The 20,426-nt window shown below is 31.8% G+C and overlaps 1 pseudogene; it reads right to left on the bottom strand.

Moving 5' to 3' along the window:
* Positions 1-19,124, bottom strand: part of LOC109060107 — a 95,700-nt pseudogene extending 76,576 nt beyond the window's left edge.
* Between the last annotated feature and the right edge of the window lie 1,302 nt (positions 19,125-20,426).

The raw sequence follows: 20,426 nt of genomic DNA, 5'->3' as shown, positions 1-20,426 counted from the left end.
CATTGCCTTCTGATGTTTCATCATTACATTAGGTCTACTGCAATTCCTGTTTTTCCATCCCCTAAACCTAATACCTTCTGTTATACAATTTAAGACTTTTTATGACCTTAAATTTAAACTGAATTAAAAACATTTAAAGTAGTGCTGTCAAATGATTAATCGCGATTAATCACATCCAAAATAAAAGTTTCTGTTTTCATAATATATGCATGTGTACTGTGTATATTTATTATGTATATATAAACACACACACACGCATGCATGTATATATTTCAGAAAAAAAACATGCTATGTTTATATATTAAATATATTGACTTATAAATAATATGAATATGAATATAGACATGTAAATATTTTCTAAACCTTATACTGTTCTGCTATATATACAGACACCGCAAAATATATTAAGCAACACAATTCTTTTTTGTATGCAATTAATCGTGGATAAAATCGTTGACGGCACTAATTTAAAGACACTTTTAGGACTAGCAGGATACAGTATTCAGACCATTTATCAAACCAGGGCTTCCAAGAAATGCGTACACAACATTCGAACAAATTAAAGCTCTTTATTAAAAAAAAAAAAAAAAAAAAAAACTCATGAAAATCCCAATATTTCCTTGGGTTTGACCCAATGAAAAACATGAATGTGTGCATGTTTAATGCTTCATGTGTGTGTTTGTGCTATTGAGATGCTGCTAATGGAGTTCCGGTGACTAATTTACATCACTCAGCACCCCGGCGTCCGATGTTGTTCTTACAATAGCAAAACAGCAGCTAATCATGAGAGCATCTTTGTTTGTAGGCACTAGCCTCAAATAGCCAGAACACCAAGCGTCAAATGAAGTATTAAAGTATTTTTAGAGTGTTTTTCTCTACCAACAATCGATATTTTCCGGATGCGGCACAGGCCCCGAGCACCATCATATGTAATGCTTCCTAATGGAGATCATTTTAGCCACAAGGTGAGACATAATCGTAAGAAAGGCAGACGTGAGAAGCGCTGCCAGATGCTAGCTGCGAGATCTGTCCTGGGCCGGGGATATGGCTTGTCCTGATTTACTCTATAAAACACAGAGTGCTCAACAATTTGAGCTAATTTTCCCCTAACAGGAGGAACTGTTTACAGGAGTTTAACTGGTTGTTAAAATCACCCGTTAACTTAAAACTGAAGATTGAACACAGGGCTCAGAAAGCTTAATGTCATCTAAAAAAACCGTAAAAAAACAATCAAAAATGCAAATTATGATTATTATTTTATCATATACCTTCAGCATTATAGCCTATGAGACCCCTAATATTACTGTGCTTTATCTTAATAGTGTAAGTCTCAGACAAAGATGAATCAAGCCAAGATAAATATGACAACAACAAAAAAATCTCCCTTATCTATATCCCCAGTGCATGTAGCGGTTTACACTTAACAGAAGCTGACAGAAGACATCGATTCACCCCAGTGTTTAGATAACATTACAGTAATATAAAAGCCAATATCTCACACGGCTTCAGACATCACAGATAAAGCACTCGCCAAAAACTTCTCCTTTTACTAAACTAACACTCTTCAAGCTTCATAAACCTGAGATTTGTGAGTAGAAACCTTACAGAATTCAGGAGAAAAAAACAGGGTTCATTTTCTCAGATAACTGCATATTATTCAAAGTATATATATTCTATATATATACTATCGCTATATCTATATATATATAAGTATATATATTATCGGGCTTTCATAATTTATATTTATGGTACACGGGTATATTACATATAATTAGGCAATACATATAGCATCTGTTTCATGGCAGTTCCTGAAGTAACTTTTTCTAATGTTCTTTTTTTCAAACAATATATTTATATCTTATGAGAAAGCTAATATTGACGAGAAACATCACACAATATTATATATGTACTTATATAACCAAGTGATAAATACTGACATTTATTTTTAATTATAATTATTTTTTTAAGCTTACTTAAATTTAAAATCATATCCTCTTTTTAGATTTTTGTAACTCATCTGGGACTTTTAAATGTTTAAAATGATGGCACAAACTTTCCCTACTGTAAAAATAAAGGTCTATAATTACTAATTTGTATTCCCCAAAATGTATTACATTTTAGGCATTAGTATCAGTATTGATCTTTACGTGCTAACTTATCTTCATTCATAGTACTTACTTGGCTTGGAACTTAAGTTCTTATACACACATACAGTTCTCTAATTAAATGAAAATGTCATTATGATATATAAAGATTATAATTATTTATTACAGTATTAAAAACCCTACCCGATATCAAATGAATTATTTTTATAGTTTAGAGCCGTGTGCCCTGGATAGGATGGACTTTAGACGAGTGAAAAAGTAACTTCCGCTTGTACATAAAAGGTTGCTAATGAAATCATTGACCAGGATGCAAAAAGTGAACGCACAATTGTAACAAGCGACCAAGAAAGAAAGCATAATTGGTTTTATGCGGCGCTTAAGGACCAGAAGGAGACAGACATTGTCTGCTTAAATAAAGCAAAAGTACAGAAGTAGCATGTGTGTGAATCGTATGTTTGCAGCGCACATCTTTTCGCTCGACGCTTGTTGTACATTGACACTGAAACCACAGCAGCCTGATTGTGACACACAGACACCTGCAGGCCATTTCTGTTCGGTGCGCAATGGCATAACCAAAAACAGTTGCAAACACACTTGCATCTATGCATATTGTTTCTTATAGTCTAATGTCTCACATCGGCCATATTCCCGACCAAGAGAGCGTTTGATAAATCTGTGCGAAAGCCCGAACACTGCACTTGCTACTTACTATGAGCACAGGTCTGCTTAAACTATGGATGAGTGTAAGTGGACCACTAAAAAGTCCATGGTCCTCTTCCTCTTTCGCACTCTTATTCCATGAAAACCTTCTCTTATACATAATTCACAATCAGAAAACAAACATCCAAGCACAAAACTGCTGCCAAGAAAAGAGCAGAAATGGATCAGATGTTCAGAAAACTATAATGAGATAATATTTAGATAATATTTGAAATGGACCACTGGTAAGATTTTTTAGTGATAAGAGATTAATTTTTTTTTTGGAGAAATGAAAACTTTCTTTAACAAAGATGCATTAAATTGATCAAGACATTTATAATGTCACCAAAATGAAGTTTTTGTCAAATAAATGCTGTTATTTTGAACTTTCTATTATAGCAAATAAGCCTGGACCAATAAATTCCACGGTTTTCACAAAAAACTATGAAGCGCAGGGACAAACTGTTTTCAACATTGATAATAATACAGAAAGTTTTCTCTTGAGCAGAAATGAGCATATTAAAATGATTTCTGAAGATCATGTGACACATGATTAAAAAACATCAAAAAACACATAAAAAAAAAAAAATTAAAAAAATATTCAAGTAGAAAACAGTTATTTTAAATCGTAATAATATTTCAAAATATTTATGTTTTTAGTCAGGTTTTTAATTGTATTTTTTATACTCAAGTAAAATGCAGCATTAACTCAAACTTTTAAACTGGCAGTGTGGCTTTATTAAATTAACAGTATGCTTATTGGTTTCTAACATAATTGTTGCATAAAGATTAGTCCCTACACATTATTGTCATGACATTTAAATAATGGTTGGATTCCTTTGAACGACCGTGAGAGATACGTTTAAAACAATTTGAGTTCCTGTGGCTCAGTGGTAGGAGCATTGCGTTTAGCAGCACAAAAGGTCATGGGTTCAAATTCCCAGGGAGAAACACATACTGGTAAAAAAAAAAAATGTATAGCCCTGAATGCACTGTAAAGTCGCGTCTCGCTAAATTGCAAATATGTCATCATTTATATTGGCCTAATCGAGGGGTCAACAGCCTCAACTCTAATAGGGGAATAAAAATCACACCGATCAGTTCTCTAAGGCTTAAATCTTCCTCACCTCAGCGGGGATTTTAAACAAAGATTTACCATAATGTTCTACATCAATGTAATCAGCATGATCAGTACACCTTCACTGCATCCTAAATCTCCATCCAACTCTAAGCTCCACCACTTAACAAAATCCACTAAACAAAATCCACAAATCACCATCAACAGGATCTCCCCACAATAGTTGCCTCAATGTAATGTTTTTGTTCAAATGCTTCCTGCTCCATTGGATTTTCTGCATGAGGACTAAAGCTGGTTTCAGGAGGAGAGACAGATGCGCTTCCTGCATCGGATTTGTGACCTGTAGAGAAGGAGTTAGTGCTGCTGCAGTGTTGAATCTCACACCTTGCCATGGTTATGCTGGGGGTTGTTTTTTTTTTTTTGGGGAACAGAGGGATGAGGAGGAGGTAGATGAACAGACATGAAGGACAATACAACATAACCACAACATACATGAATCGTAGAGAACTAAAAAAAAATGTTAGAGGAATCTAGAGTTTTAAAAAAAAGTTGTATTGCATCACACATTGGCTTCAAATGAATGTCCTCGCAGACCTTTAGTCTCCATCTGCACGTCTGACAAATCATTTAGTGCCACACACACACACACACACACACACACACACACACACACACACACACACACACACTTGGAGAGTTGTCTAAGGTTTCCAGTCTATCTGCTCTCATTCTCTCTTTCCATGAACTTTATTCATCACTGGACAGAAAAAGGCTCAGAAGACTAAATAAAGCACGGTGTCATGTAAAACTGTTGTGACACGCTCGAGTTTAACAGTTAGACGAGAGTAATGGCTTTGAACCTCTTGTTGTTAATCTTGCGCATTTGCCATTTTATGAGCTGATGCTGTGAATATCACACATTAATTTCACTACCAAACATGGAGCTCGGCGGCAGACCTCATCTGAACCAGACAGAAATGACATTCTATTTTCTGGAAATGTCAAAAGAAAACCTTCAGAAGAGGCCAAAAGTACAAACTGCCAAAATACCTATTATACCGTTTAAGATTGTTCAACAGCCAATATATCTCTATTCTTTGCTATACAAAAACATTTCTGACAGAAAAAGCAAGAATGGCAATACAAGAGTGAAGTTAAAGTGCAGATATCACGACCACAGGGACTTTCCACTGCAGTTTAAGACTCTTAAATATTGAACCACATTGGCAAACTTGAGCTATATGGAAAGGTGATATTAAAATGAAAATCAAAATCCAGTACAAACCCAGACAGACATTATAATGCAAGATTTTATCGTGATCTCAATATGTTCTCATAAAAATGACTCTTAATGGAGACGTGCTCTAGTTAGTGCTGAATATGGATGGGAATCGTAAGGAATTTAATGATTCTGGCTGTGATTCCGATCCAGTTAAAGATTCCAGTTGCCTTAATGATTCCATTAACGAGGTGTTTTGAGTACTTCTGAGGAAACACCAATATTGAATGTAATTACTTTAGGGTGACCTATTGTTTACATATATTACCAAACACCGGATCACGAACAACAAATACTGTATGTTTCGAAATGGTTAAATTGTTTATTTTCAAGTGTATATTTTTATAATAACACTGTATTGAAGAGAATGCAATGCAATTCATTCTTGATAAAAACATTTGCCAAAGTGACATATGTAAAGGAAGTCATATTAAAAAAAAAAAAAAGTTATTCCTTGAACGACACTGCATGTTGCACTACTTATTTAACATGTTGAAAAAAAAACAATAATGTAATATTAAGAACATTTTTCAATGTTCTTCAGTGTTGGTGTGTGGGTGTGTGTGGTGTGTCGTGTGCGTGTGTGTGTGCTTAGACACTGTATAAATAAACTAAAGTATAAATATATATATATATATATATATATATATATATATATTATATATATATATATATATATATATTAAAAGATTGGGTGCTATATTAATTTTCCATTAATATTTTTAATTCAATATTTATTTATATATTTTTAATTCTAGTGAAACCTTTTTGTTGAGCGTTATTGCCATTTTTATTCTTTAAATACACTGTAAAAATGCTAGAGTAAAAACCTGTTAATTGGTTAAAACAGTAAGTTTTCATATTATATTCAATGAATAAATGTAATTACATTTAATGTAATTTTACAGTAAAATACTGTCAAAAATACTGTTTTTCGAAGTGAAAAAGAAAAATTCATTGTATAATTTACAGGAAAAACTGTAAATTGACACACCAAGAATTCCCTGCATGACACTTCATATTTGATGTTTTTTTCTTTTTTTTGTTGAAATAACTTTGTTTCTTCTTAGTTTTTCTTATCAGTTATGTACATTAGGGTTTAATCTTACATCTAATGTTGTTAAATTAATGTTTATGGCATGTTTATGGCATTATTTGAGTATCAAATGTGTCACCATGATGGGGTTTAGTGTTTGTGTGAATGACACTGTGCACCTTCTATATGTAAATATTGCCCTCCCCAGCTCTTAGAAAAGCTGTTTGTGTCAAAATAGATATTAGTACTACAATATGTTGGTTTATTAATATTACATCAGTTAATGAAATACAGTATTTTATTGTGAATAAAAGTAAAGTCTGTTAAACCTAAAATGTTGCTTCCATGTTTTTTTATGGTGAAGTTCTTGCAACCACAGCTGCTGGTATTTCACCGTAAAAAAAAAAAAAATTAGTGTACTGTATAGCTCTATAGTTTTTATTATTTTGTAGGATTTACTACATCCTAAAAAATCATGGAATGCAGAGTCATGCATTTGATTAATCAACTTTGTGCAACAGAGGTCAGATCATTTTTTAAGTGTTTTAAACAGAGGCCTTTGACAGAAAAACTGCTGTGCCGCTGGTGGAGTTTGACGGCAGAACACCGGTGCGAGAGAGAGATAAGTGTAGGAGCACTAAACACAGAGATGGAGGCCATTAAACATTCTGTAAAGTCTTACAGAATACAGCACACACATTCAGCGCTGTAAATACAGAGCAAAACACACTACTTTAATCCACCATCCTCGGGCCGAAATGTGAAGCTTCTTCTGAAACCGTTAAGTTGAAACATCACCCAAAAAAACTTCAGAAAGAGAGATTGTGACCAATATTGTATTTTTAACAATACTTTCTTTCCTAATTCATCACATATAGCACTGCACCGCACATACAAATACATCTAATCCCATCTTTTCCTTTTAACATGACACTTCTGACATGGATGGTTAACTTGAGATGAGAATAAAAATGCGGCTAAATCAGAATCCCAGCTTAATTCCTTCACAAAGCTTCAGAGCCAGAAGCGAAACCACACTGACCGCGCTCAAACCATCATCCAGCTCACAAATAATTGATGTTTCTGAAGAACTGAAAGCCTTTTTAGAAGAGCTCAGACTGACAGCAGGTGAAGAACACTTCACATTTTCACAATTAAACCACACACGCTTCTGAAGGAACAACAGAAATAAACTCAACTCGGGCCAGTGTTATTATAGTTAACTAAAACCATTAAAAATTTATAAAATAAAAATAAATAAAACTGTCATAACTTAAAATAAAAGAAACTTTAAAATGATATATTTAAAAAGGACAAATTTTATATTTTGTTTTTAACATTTCCCATCATTTTAATTGTACTAAAATACTAAAAATGACATTGGCATATTAAAATTATAATAATAAAATTACAAAAACACACAACAAAACTACTAAATGCCGCAGTGTTATTATAGCTACTGTAACTAAAAAAATCTAATTTTAATTGAACTTGTACTAAAATACCTAAAACCAAAACAAAAAAAAAACAAAACACAAAAACAAACAAAAACAAAAAAAAAAAAAAACACACACACACACACACACACAAAAAAAAAAAAAAAAAACTTTCATTACTTAAAATAAAAGATTTTTAAATTGTATTTATTTATTTTTTTCAGCTAGAAGCCAAGGCAACATTTCTCATTTTTATTTTAATTTAACTTGCTCTAATAGCTAAAACGTAAATAAAAAATTAATACAAACTACAGACATAAAAAAAAAAAAAAAACTAATCAAAATTTTAAGAACACATAACAAAATGACCAACATTAAAAAACTAAAACAAAAAATATAAAAATAAAAACGAATTCAAAATATTAATAAAATCATATTTCAATTACACTAAAATTACACTCATCCCTCAATTGATATTAAAATGAAAGTCTGAGAGGCTGGGCATTTCAAAAAGGCATAAAGATTAAAATACACTGTTTTTTAAAGAATACCCACAATATTTTATATCACGTGTGTTACAATGAGACTATTGTGATAAAATCACACTTGTCGCGTAACACTTAACTAGAAGGTCATCCATTCATTCATTTGCAGCTGAAATAACACATTTCTGTATAGATAAATTAACATAAGTGCTTTAACAAAAATACTCTTGGATGAATTAGATTCCTCAAACACCTCTAATCAAGAGAAACATCTGAGACTCAATCTGCTCTCCATTTAATCTTGATGCTGTCTACAAGAAACATCTCCTTGGTGATTACTCTTTCATTCGGACAGACATCCATCAGATGAAGACAAAGTCCAATAACAGTCTCTCAAACGTCTCAAGACCTGCTCACGTCTCAACCTGAACATTCAGCGCTCCTGTCCGTCCTGAGTGGATGACCTTTGTGCAGTGCTACTTCAACCCAAAAAATAAAATCATCAAATATTAAAGGTGGGTTTACGATAATGGGCAGCCAATTCTTCTCTCCTCTGATGCCACATTATTAATTCATGCGGTTAAAACGACTTTCCACCGAATAATGGAGATGCTACATAGCTTGGCAATTGCGTTTGGAAGAAAAAAGACCGAAAGGACTGTCAACAGATACATTACCATCTCATAGAGTGGATCTTATCTACCTATAGGAGGAATCCTACTGAGAGACAAGCAGAAAGTGTGTGTGTACATTTCTGAGGGTTAATTATATAGAAATAAGAGGAAATGTGAATATGGATTAATTGTGGGCAACCACAGATCTGATTAAGACTCTTAAACAGAGACTGTAAAGCTTCTAGATTCATTTCATGATTGTAAAAGCAACAGCAAGTACCAACAATATTGAAAAAAAAAAACATCGGAGATAGGCTTTACAAATTGTCGTTGAGTGTAAATGAACCATAATCTTCTAACTGTCAAAAACTAAACCCGACACTATAATACAAAATTGATCTACACACAACAAAATTGCTATAATTTCTACAATATTTCATTTACAAAATTAAACTTAAAAAAATAATAATAAATATAAAATTAATAAAAAAATATTTATATTTTCATTTTAATTTAACTTGATGTACTACAAAAAAAAAAAAAAACTACAAACACTAAATAAAAATAAAAAAATAATATAAATTACTATTAAATGGTTTTAAAAATACAAAAGGACTAAATGCCCCAGGGTTTACTATAGTAAATAAAAAACCATAAAAAACGTATCATTTAAAATAAAAAAAAAAAAAAAAAATATTATATACTATATATATTATATATATATATATATATATATATATTATATTATATATTATATATATATATATAAATTTTATTTCAGCTAGCTGACAAGGCAACATTTCTCATTTTTGCATTTTTGTTTTTTCATTTAACTTGAATATATATAAAAATAACTAATCAATAATAATTACAACAAATTTAAATTAAAATGGCAAAAATGACTCAGTGTTATTATACTTAACTAAAACCATAAAAAGTATCACTTGAAACAAGTATAAAACATTTTTGGTTTTATCTTAGCTATTTAAGACGAGACAACATTTCTCATTTTCATTTTCATTTCACTTGATGCTAAAATGACTAAACCTGCTCTATACATTCACACTAACCCTTCATGTATTTCTGTTATTTTATTAATGCATTTAGTCACTTATTTAATTAATTAATTTAATTAATTAATTGCTATAAATGGTCAGGCCTGAATGGAATCATACAGAATGGGAAAAAAATCAATAAATAAAAATAAATCATTGTTTTATGCAGAAGTCACTGGTGTTGAATGTCTCTTTAAAACACTCGGCGGGGTTTCGTGTATTATTCTGTCAATAATCTATTACACCAACTCATCCCCTGTGATCAAACACTCGTTATCAGATACACCCCACAGAACAATTAACCAGCCACGAGTAAAACCACAGGAAAATATAGATTAGGTCAAACTGTGATAAATCATTTATCATGCATGTTTTACATCAGATGACATTCAAACAAAGTCCAGGCATAAAGCTGTCTTGACAGAAGTGGTGTTACGGTCTTAAAACATGATGGATGCATGTATTACATAAAACAATAAAACATTCATGGAAAAAATCAAAAAATCTGTTCAATATTTGGTGGACCCCATTTGTCAAATGTTATATTTTACTATTTCGCTCTAAAATTTCACTTCATGAAATTAAAGTAAATAAAAAATAAGTGTGCAGTGGAAAATGGAAATATACATTAGACTGTTTCAGGTTTGAGTCAAAAGTCCAATTATACAATTTTTTTTTTTATTTTTTTGTAGCAGTGGTTGTTTGTACAGTGTGCTTATGTTTCAAAACACTTCCAGAAATTAAGATATTTTGTGAATCTTATCTTCAAAAATATATATTTTTTTTTCACATTTACAATTTTTTAAATCAAGCAATGCCTTAATACCTTTTAATGAAACTTTACCTCATATCAGTTTACTGTTTATAGTTTACAGAAATAGCCATCAAAAAAGGCACAGAAATTCAAAAATTAAATAAATAATTTTAAAAAAGAAATGTGCACTTTAATTTGACAGTATATTTGTTCCACAACACATCTGTATTTCAAATCTATTATTGTGTATTTAAGGACTTTTCTGTATGTAAAGTGTGACAACTAGCCCCGGTTTATCCTCCAGTGCAAAAAATAAATAAATAAATGAGTGATATTTCGAAGTTATGAATAAGACAAAGATTACTGGAGTACGTATTAAAAAGAAAATACTACTTATTTTTTTTTCTTTTTTACTTTGTTGAATTCAATGTGTTTGTTGCTGTTTCCTTGCGCAATTTACTAGCAGTGTTTAAGTGACAATTGTTTTATGACCAATTTGTTTTAGTGTTTTCCTTAAGCACTTTTTCTTGTAAAATAGTTGAACCCAGTTTTCAAAGGACTGATCAAATATATGTGATTTAATATGTGAGTTTGTAAATGGAAGAATACGGGGAAAAATGAGGACATGACAAATATACTACATGTGATGATGATGAGGCGGTGCGCCCTCTGCACACAACAAACCCTCTAAATTCTTTGTTTAAATCGTCAGTTTATATAACGCATGACTTCGTATCTACATTCTACTTAAATTACGAACAGTATTTGAAGACAGATCAAGAGCTTCACGATGATCCGCACCTGCGCGTATACCGTAATGCAGAAAAACTGCGCGCATCTCCAAACTGAAGACGCGAAACCCCTGAAACGGGATTCAAATCAACGCTTTACCTGCCGCCAGACACACTGGCAACAGCACTCTGAAGATCAGACCACACACCACCTCAGAAGCCATCGCTCTCAGATGAGAAGGACAAACTGCAGCATCCAACGGCCAGATGTCCTGAACCCGGGACGGGAAGGCATCCTTCGAGCGCCTTTACACCGGATCCTCCATGCGTCCTGCATGAAAACTTCCTGTTAAGGACTCCCTTTGTCTAAAAAAGTGCTTTAGGTGTGTCTCGAGGGGGTGGAAGTGTTTAATTTAACTCATGATGATACAGAGATGTGGCATTCGTTTGCGCAAATTCCCTCAAATTCCCTCTCCATCTCCAGCGCGCATCAGGCTCTCCAGCGGCGCCTCTGCGCCAGTCATGCGCACACGGAATGCGTCCGAAAAAAACCGCCATGAATCCTGGAAAAAAGTATATAAATCACTTGTATCCTGTGGACCAAAGCGACAATGAATCTGATTCAAGGTTCTTTAAGGCTAAAAATAAGCCGTCCCATAATCACTTAAAGTCACTCCCTGTAGATGTAGGTGGGCTTGGTGACTTCCTCGCTTCCATCTCCCACCAGCTGCTCTGAAAAGACACACGGCTTTCCGGTCAATGACAAACGCCCTTTCCTGAGGTGATGGAGCGGCCGGTCCAATCAGCGGCCGCGGGGGGGGCGGGCCTGCGAACCCGAGGGACGCTCCATTTGATTGATGCTGTTTTACTAGGAAACTCATCACCATTACAACGGGCGGATTCTAGAAAAGATTTTATCACAGTCATGTACTTCTTTCTTTAGCTGACTAAGCCACTGGGAAGTAATAAAAGCAGTCGCCATCAAATGGTTCTAGATTGATAGCCATAATATATATATATACCTATATATATATATATATATATATATATTATATATATATATATATTATATATATATATTATATATATATATATATATATATATATATATATATATATATATATATATACACAATCATTTGACATATTATTTCACCCCAAAAAGGTTAAGGAGACTTAAGAAACTTAAGACGAAAAACAAGGTAGCAAATATAAATTTTTCAGTTCAAAAATCAAATTTGATTGTCAAAGCACCACAAGTATAGGGTTGGTAAGTGGTTTTTTTTTTTTTTTTTTAATTATTGCTATTTTTTCAGTAAGAAGGCATTGTAAATTGATCAAAAAGGGACATTAAAGATATTTATAATGTAACAAAGATCCCCATTTCAATAAACTACTGCTCTTTGGAACTTAACTTGGAAGTAAAAAGTATCAGTTTCTACAAAAATTGAAGCAGCACAACTGTTTTCAACATTGATGATAATCAGAAATGGTGTCTGGAGCAGCAAATCAACATATTAGAATTAAATTTCGGTCAGATCATGTGGACAATGAAAACGGAACTGGAGTAAAGATGCTAGAATGCTCAGCTCTTTCAAACATCAGGAATAAATTACATTTTATAATATTATTTTAAATGATGAAAACTAATATTATTTCACAATATTACTGCCTTTACTGTATTTTCGCTCAAATAAATACAAAAGAAACTGCTTTTAAAAACATTTTTAAAAATCATGCTGACTCCAAAGGTTGAATGAAAGAATCTTTCAAATATACAGTTTACCAGAATACAATAATAATAATTATTATTTTATTTAATTATATTTAGAGTGTGCTTGCAAAAACAATTTTCACAGTTAAATTAAAGAGTTTTCAGGTGATACATACAGTAAATAATAAGAAAAGTAAAGTTTGAAAACATAATTTCTGAGGTGTTACAAAAACACCTCGTGACTGACTGATCTGGAACGCAAAGTTCCTCACAAAGACAAAAAAGGGTACTGAAAGAAACAAGAATGAAAATAAATAAATCAATCAAATCTGTGCAATAAGGCAGAACAGATCCTTATATCGCTGCCAGGATATCAGAGAAGTAAATTCAGTCTAATCTTAAATAAAATCACTTTTCTACTTTTGCATCACATTGTAAAATGCATGAAAATAAATGATTTGGCAATTACAGTTTACTCAGATTTATACATGATGTGGCTGGATTTGCTCACTTTAATCATTATAAGTGACCTCAATTAAAACATATTTTAACTAATATAAATATTAAATGTGAAATGTGTAGTATAAAAATTATGTGCCATTAAATAAATAAATGATTATGTGGCACTGAACCTTAAAAACACAGAAAAATCACTAAGCCATAATTTTTTCAAAAGTGCAAAAGTCTGAGAGTATAGAATTTCTCATTTAAACCTGAAAGGAAGCATCAAATATAAACAAATTATTTAATAATAATAAATCAAGAAGAAAATTTTTCAATAGACTGTGTTCTGTTTCCACAGCAGGTCACTGATCAAATGTCAGTGAATGATACTGATTGTGAATTAGTGAAATGAAGCAGTAAAATAAAGAAATTATTGGTATTAATAATGACTTTCAGATATTATGAAGACTTTTAAAGACCCAAAGATGGACAGAAATGAATAAGTAACAGATAAGTGGACTAAATAACAACTGAAGTTCCCTTTTGGACAAAAAATAAAAGTTATTACTAAAAAACTTAAATTTTAAAACCATCATAAAAATTTGCTAAAATGATTCATAAATCATAAATTGATTGTTTCGATTATAATAACATCAGACAAAGTGTTAGTTGCTTTAAAATAACCATCTTTCTGTTGGTTGCTTCTCTCATAAAACATTTTTTTTTAACACTGTACTAACCGTCCATGTTGTTTTATAACCAAAGGTCTAGTTAAGAAGCTTCTGTTTGCAGCTAGTTTGCTTCCCTGACGTCTATTCCACCAGAGATCTTCAACAACTATTAAAGCCACCGCTGTTTCCCTGCACATGCAGGTTAGCAGTGGATATGTGATCTAATGCTGCAGGTGAGGCATCCATAACCCATTTGGTCCTGACATTGTGTTTGTTCATTAATGGTGTTGATTATAGGAGATCTGAGAGCAGGTCTCTCATGCTCTTTAAAAACTGCACATCAACTCTGGGCCTCAGGATGGCATCAAAATTTTAACACAAAAGCACTTACACCGGATCAAACTTCCTGGATGTTTAATTCCTTGGCTCTCATAAGTAGCTAATAATAGAATAATGTCTATAATCTATAGACTTAGTATGCTCTGCATGCACATTTATTACCTATCACATATAGACACAGATGCAGACAATTAGAGATGAAATATTAAGCATAAATATTTAAACCAGCAGTACCTTCATGCTGAAGATGATGAGCAAACATCAACAAGCATAGCTTTTTACAATTTTTAAACATGCTTTTTGGTGGAAAATCCTCACTGACAGTGTTCAGGAAACCGGCTCCAGACATCCTTACTGTAGGAAGAGTGAAGAAAAACACCGAAATCAATCACTTTTTAGTTCAGATAGAATCATAATCTTGTGTATTGGCAAATGTAATAGTGTTTACCTGAAAATGGTCTTCTTGTTCAAATCATATAACTGTACAGAAACTAAATCCATTTTTGATACAAGTTATCGACAAATGTTACATTAGTCAGAAATGTTACATTATTCCAATAAAATACAGTAAAATGCAGTAATGTTTTGAAATATTTATTACAATTTATATAACTATTTTTTGAATATATTTTAAAATGGTAATTTATTCCTTTGATCAAAGCTGAATTTTCCAGTTGTGCCGCTCTGAATATTTTTGTGGTAAACTGTGATTCTTTGATGAATAGAAAATTTCAAAAGAAAAACACTTTATTTGAAATAGAAATCTTTGTAACATTATAAATATCTTTACTGTAACTTTTGATAAATTGAATGCTTCCTTGCTAAATAAAAGTAGTATATTTAAAAAAAAAAAAAACTCTTAGTGTAGTGGCCATGAATCAAAGCTTCATTACATTTAATTACATTTACATTTAGTTCATTTAGCAGATGCTTTTAAAAAAAGAAATCCAAAGTGACTTACAAATGAGTACAATGGAAGCAATCAAAAACAACAAAAGAGCAATTATATACATTCATTAAAGTTCCTTTAACATGAAACACTAAATAGACATTTTAATCTCCAGAGAATTTCACAATATTCACTCGACAAATCATTTTGACAAACGTCTCTCCTCCTTTAAAGTCTTTTCAGTAAAGCATAGGATCAACAATCACGCCTGAGTGGCTTGCAGCTAATCAATACTGAGCGAAAGTAAGTGATTGATCAATATCTATAGTTTTTACGATTGTTTGTTTGAGGATGGAGACTCCATGACGAACAGATGTCAGGAAACATTCACTTTCTATCCATAATTCATTAGAGAGAACGAGTTAAACCAAAAGAGACGTCTTTTCTGATGCCGGTCCAGCCCAGAACATGGGTGGAAATCATCTCCGATATCCACCAACATTTCAGTTATGAAGAAACATAAAACGTGATTGATTACACAGGTCTCGTTTAATGCACAGCAAACGTTTGTTTGATTTGTCCATCAGAAAACCAAACTGCATGCTGATTGATGTTTTGATCATAAAACGATGCCAGGGGATGTTACGCTCTTTTGCTAAGGATCGACCGTAAACTAATTTTCTACAGTCACAGGAATATATAATAAAACTGCAGTATTTGTAACTGGCATAGATCCATGTGCAGAGCATCTGACTTACGACATCCATTAAGAGCCATTTATAGAAGCTTAACAAGTTTGCCTGAATCACAGCTGATTTAGAACTAGATGAATTTGAAATGAAATTACAGTTAGGCTTCTAGATATCAGTGCAAAACAAGTAATGATAGTAGTGTTTGCTAAGGCAAAGTCTCTTAGACTCTTGGGCTGAGTTCTTTTATTTGGGCCTTTAAATACCCTTGCAACCGCCTAGTCTTATTATACTTAACATTAAGCATAAAAAAAAAACTGTTCAAAAAAAAGTTACCCAAATAAATAGGCAAGTAAACACCCTAGCACACTTTATCTGAATTTCATGAGGAGCCAGTGTAGAGATGCTAAGATGTCATCACTCTTTCTTTACCCCTGGACAAGCTGTATATGGGACAACGCAAAAAGGACAAGACCAATATATAACGAACTGCAATAGTCTAACCTTTATGAAATAAGTGAGTGGATCATTATTTCCAAGTCCTTATTAAAAAGAAAATGTTTTATTTTAGTGATAGAACTCAGGTGATAAAAGCTACCCCTATCAACAGCATTGAACTGCTTACTGAAAAGTAGTAGTGATTTGAAAATCACTCCAAGACCCCTTACATGATCTTTTACATTCGACCACAGAGGACCTAACTGAGCAGCCAGGCCAGGTAAGATAAGATATGCTATATTTCTGCAAAAAATAAGGCTCAGGGGAAGCATGTGCAATTAAATTAAAAGAGGCCTAAAATTGAACCTTGGGGGACACCACACTGTAATTGAGTCGCAGTAGAGGGAAAAGTTGTCCAAATTTACAGAGAACCATTCTTTAAAAGGAAAATCAATGGAGGGCAGTTTCTTATGGTCAGTTGTGTTGAATCGGGCTCTGTGATCTTTTAAAACTAAGACGACAGGTGAATCTGAATCCATGGACAGTAAAATATCATCAGTAGGATAATAATGCAGATTCAGTGCTATCCAAATGTCTGAAACCAGACTGAAATGTATGTAAGATGTTTAATTGTTAATACATTTAAAACTAAAATTATATAAAAATCTAAGCAAGTAAACATCCCAGCAATGACCCTATAGTAACCACATAGCAGCACACAGAACAGGTTTATTATAGTTAAACTAGAACCATAAAAGGAACATTTTCATTACCTGAAATAAACATTATCTGAAATAAAATAAGATATTAAACATTTTATTTCAGCTTAAGCTTAAGTTTTTCAGTTAATATTTAAATTTCTTTAGCTTGATGTACTAAACTAAAACTAAAATTTTAATCGATAAAATTAAAAACTATACAGACATATTTAAAAACAATATATAAAAATTACAAAAAAAACAAAAAAATGAAAACTAACTAAATTCAAAATGGAAAATCTAAAAACATAAAAATGTTTATAAACACTATAAAAGTATCGCAAAACAATACTAAAAGTATCCCCTGCTCTGAACATACGACATTCTAGGATCATGACGGCAAGATTTACACACTTCATGTTAAAGAAAATGAGCTGGTAAAAAACACCACAACTGGGAATATTACTAATGGATTCCTCTGTGCTTTGGAATGAGTGTGTGGTCAACCAATCACAGCATGTATCTGTAACAGTGATGTCACATGACCCTGTTTCTTCAGTGCTCTTATGTAATCGCACAGCTTTACATTAGGCGTGGGGTTCCAGGTTATCACTTTTCTCTTCAGAACATCATCGTCCTCATCCTCATTAGAGCCCTAAAACATTGATGATAACCTCTTAACAACCAACCACCATCTACCTTTAAAGCTCTGCATTATTAACGACTCTTTAGCCATCTATACAGTCAGAATTAGTGTTTGAGAGCCGACTGATGCTTTTAAGTTTCAAAGTTTGTTTGTCACGTGTCCAATAGGGAAGACAAATGTTCGTATCTGTGAGATTGTGTTACTGTGAATAAGAGAAAGATAGATACACAAACATATATACAACAAAATATACAGAAAATATGTAAAAAAATGATATAACTAAAAAAAAAAAGAATTCACGAAAAGTCAGCTGTTGGTAGTCAGAAAAATCACTGAGTTTTCATAAAAAAAAACATTTCAGGCATTATGGGATGGCAGGTTAGTGCCTGTATAGTTTTCATTACCTGAATATATCATTAATTCATGTAATTTTAATATATATCAAGCATACCTGAACTACTAATATCTGCTCTAAATATAATCATCGAATGATAAACACCATAATAATACATGTACTAAAATAGAAAAAGCACATGACTTGATAAAAAAAAAAGATGTTCGGGAAATGTCAGAACATACATGACATACATGTCCATAAAATATATACATAAACGTAAAAAATACAGGAATTGCCTCTCTTGGTAAAAAAAAAAACTTCACAGTAAATGTAAGGTTACTCCTTTTAACATCTAAACTTAATTTTGACCTTACCATGCATGTATTGTCTCGAAGTGAAAAATTGATATAATTTTCCCCCATTTTTTTTTGTATTTTAAAAATATTTTTTATATAATCAACATAATTTATATCTATACTATTAACTTTATAAGCCCTATTTGACATTTTTTAACAGTACAATTATTGTCTCTTTAAATTAAAAAATGTGATATAATTACATTTTCAAAAAATATTTTACTAATATATTATAATATAAATCATAAATAGTATATTTATACTATTAACTTTTATAAAAACTGAATTTTGTCATCATCTTACCACACATATACTGCCTGCATATAATTTATTTACTCATATAATTTATGTAGGATTTATTGTATTATTATAATATATTTTTTTTTTTTATCTAAATCTCAGAAAATAAACACGGTTTTTTTTGACTTGAGAAAATGCACTATGCATGCACTAAAATATACTATGCATGATACACATGCTGCATACAGCAGAAAAAGAGTATGTTAGTATGCATTGCAAACAAACTCTTTACCATTAGCCACAGGGGTCTCACTGATCTTAATGGAGGCTGTACTTCCTTCTGTTTCCTCTGAAAGTCCACAATCAGATCTTCAATCTTGTCAATTTGCATTCAGGTCATCATAAAACTACACGAGACAGTGGAAAAGCTCTCATCTCTTTGATAGAGTCAGGAGATACACATGAATTGAACTGAGAGGATATGATGAAGTGCAGGTGGAAGCGAGAGAACGACGTCAAATCGAATCACATGGCAATCTGAGTCCACACAGTCTGCTGAGTGGACAAACTCTGATCTTTAAACAACTTCCCACACTTATGAGTACTGACCATAATCTCATTACATAAAAGTTAGATCAAGAAACACGCTTCATGATGAACCTCTCACTGACTTACATTCTGCTTAATTAAGCCATTAGGCCAGTTAAAGGTTGTAGACAAACACAGCACTTTAAACTTTTAATCACTTTATGAAGATGGTTTTGAAAGCATTTGTTTAAGATATTTGGACCTATTATTGAATTATTTTGTGCTTAATTTAATTATACTTACTACAGCCTAATCTTATTAACACTCATAAACATAATTGGTAGATTTTTGGTTGCATTTTTCTAAGTCTTTTAAAGAAGTTTTGCTGTATTTTGGTATTTTTAGAATTGTGCATGCTTGCATTATCGATACATACATGTACTGTCCTGAATTTAATTGAAAAAATATAACTTGAATTCAAAATTAATTTGATTTAATAATTTTTATAATGTTTTATAAATTCACTTTAAATAATTTAAACATAACTTTTATAAACCTAATTTTGGCATGATCTGTTAAACTGAAAATTACTATAATTTATTTAATATTTGTAATTTTTTAACATAAATATAAAAACTTTGAAAAATTATTACACGAAATGAATTATATTTATATTATTAACATCTAGAAACCTAATTTTGAAGTCTTGTTAAATTGAACATTTATATAAATGTAATAATTTAGATTTTTTTTATTTTATTTCAAAATTGATTAGAAACATTTTAAACATAAATTTGTATAATTTACATTAGAAATCTTAACCAAAAATGACACATCGAATAAAATGAACCCTAACCCTAAATATTAAGATACAACATATATACTAGAATACTACTGTATACTAAATAAAATACTAAAAACTTGAAATACTAAGAATGCATTTCAAAGCATTTTAGTGACACCTGCTGGTGAGAATGAATCACTACAACTTCAATCCTTCAAAACAAATAAAGTTCTACTGTAAACACGAACTAAGCATTTTCAAATAAACAACACCTCGTCCTTAAATGGTTTTAATTTACTCAGAAATGAACTTTCCTCTGAAAATAAATATCTTAAAACACCTTTAGTGACAAAGTAGCGCAGTATCTCTCAGGGTCGTGTA

Source organism: Cyprinus carpio, chromosome B2, assembly GCF_018340385.1.
Source record: "Cyprinus carpio isolate SPL01 chromosome B2, ASM1834038v1, whole genome shotgun sequence".
In the NCBI taxonomy this organism is placed as follows: Eukaryota; Metazoa; Chordata; class Actinopteri; order Cypriniformes; family Cyprinidae; genus Cyprinus; species Cyprinus carpio.
This window is presented reverse-complemented; position numbering and strand designations above follow the sequence as displayed.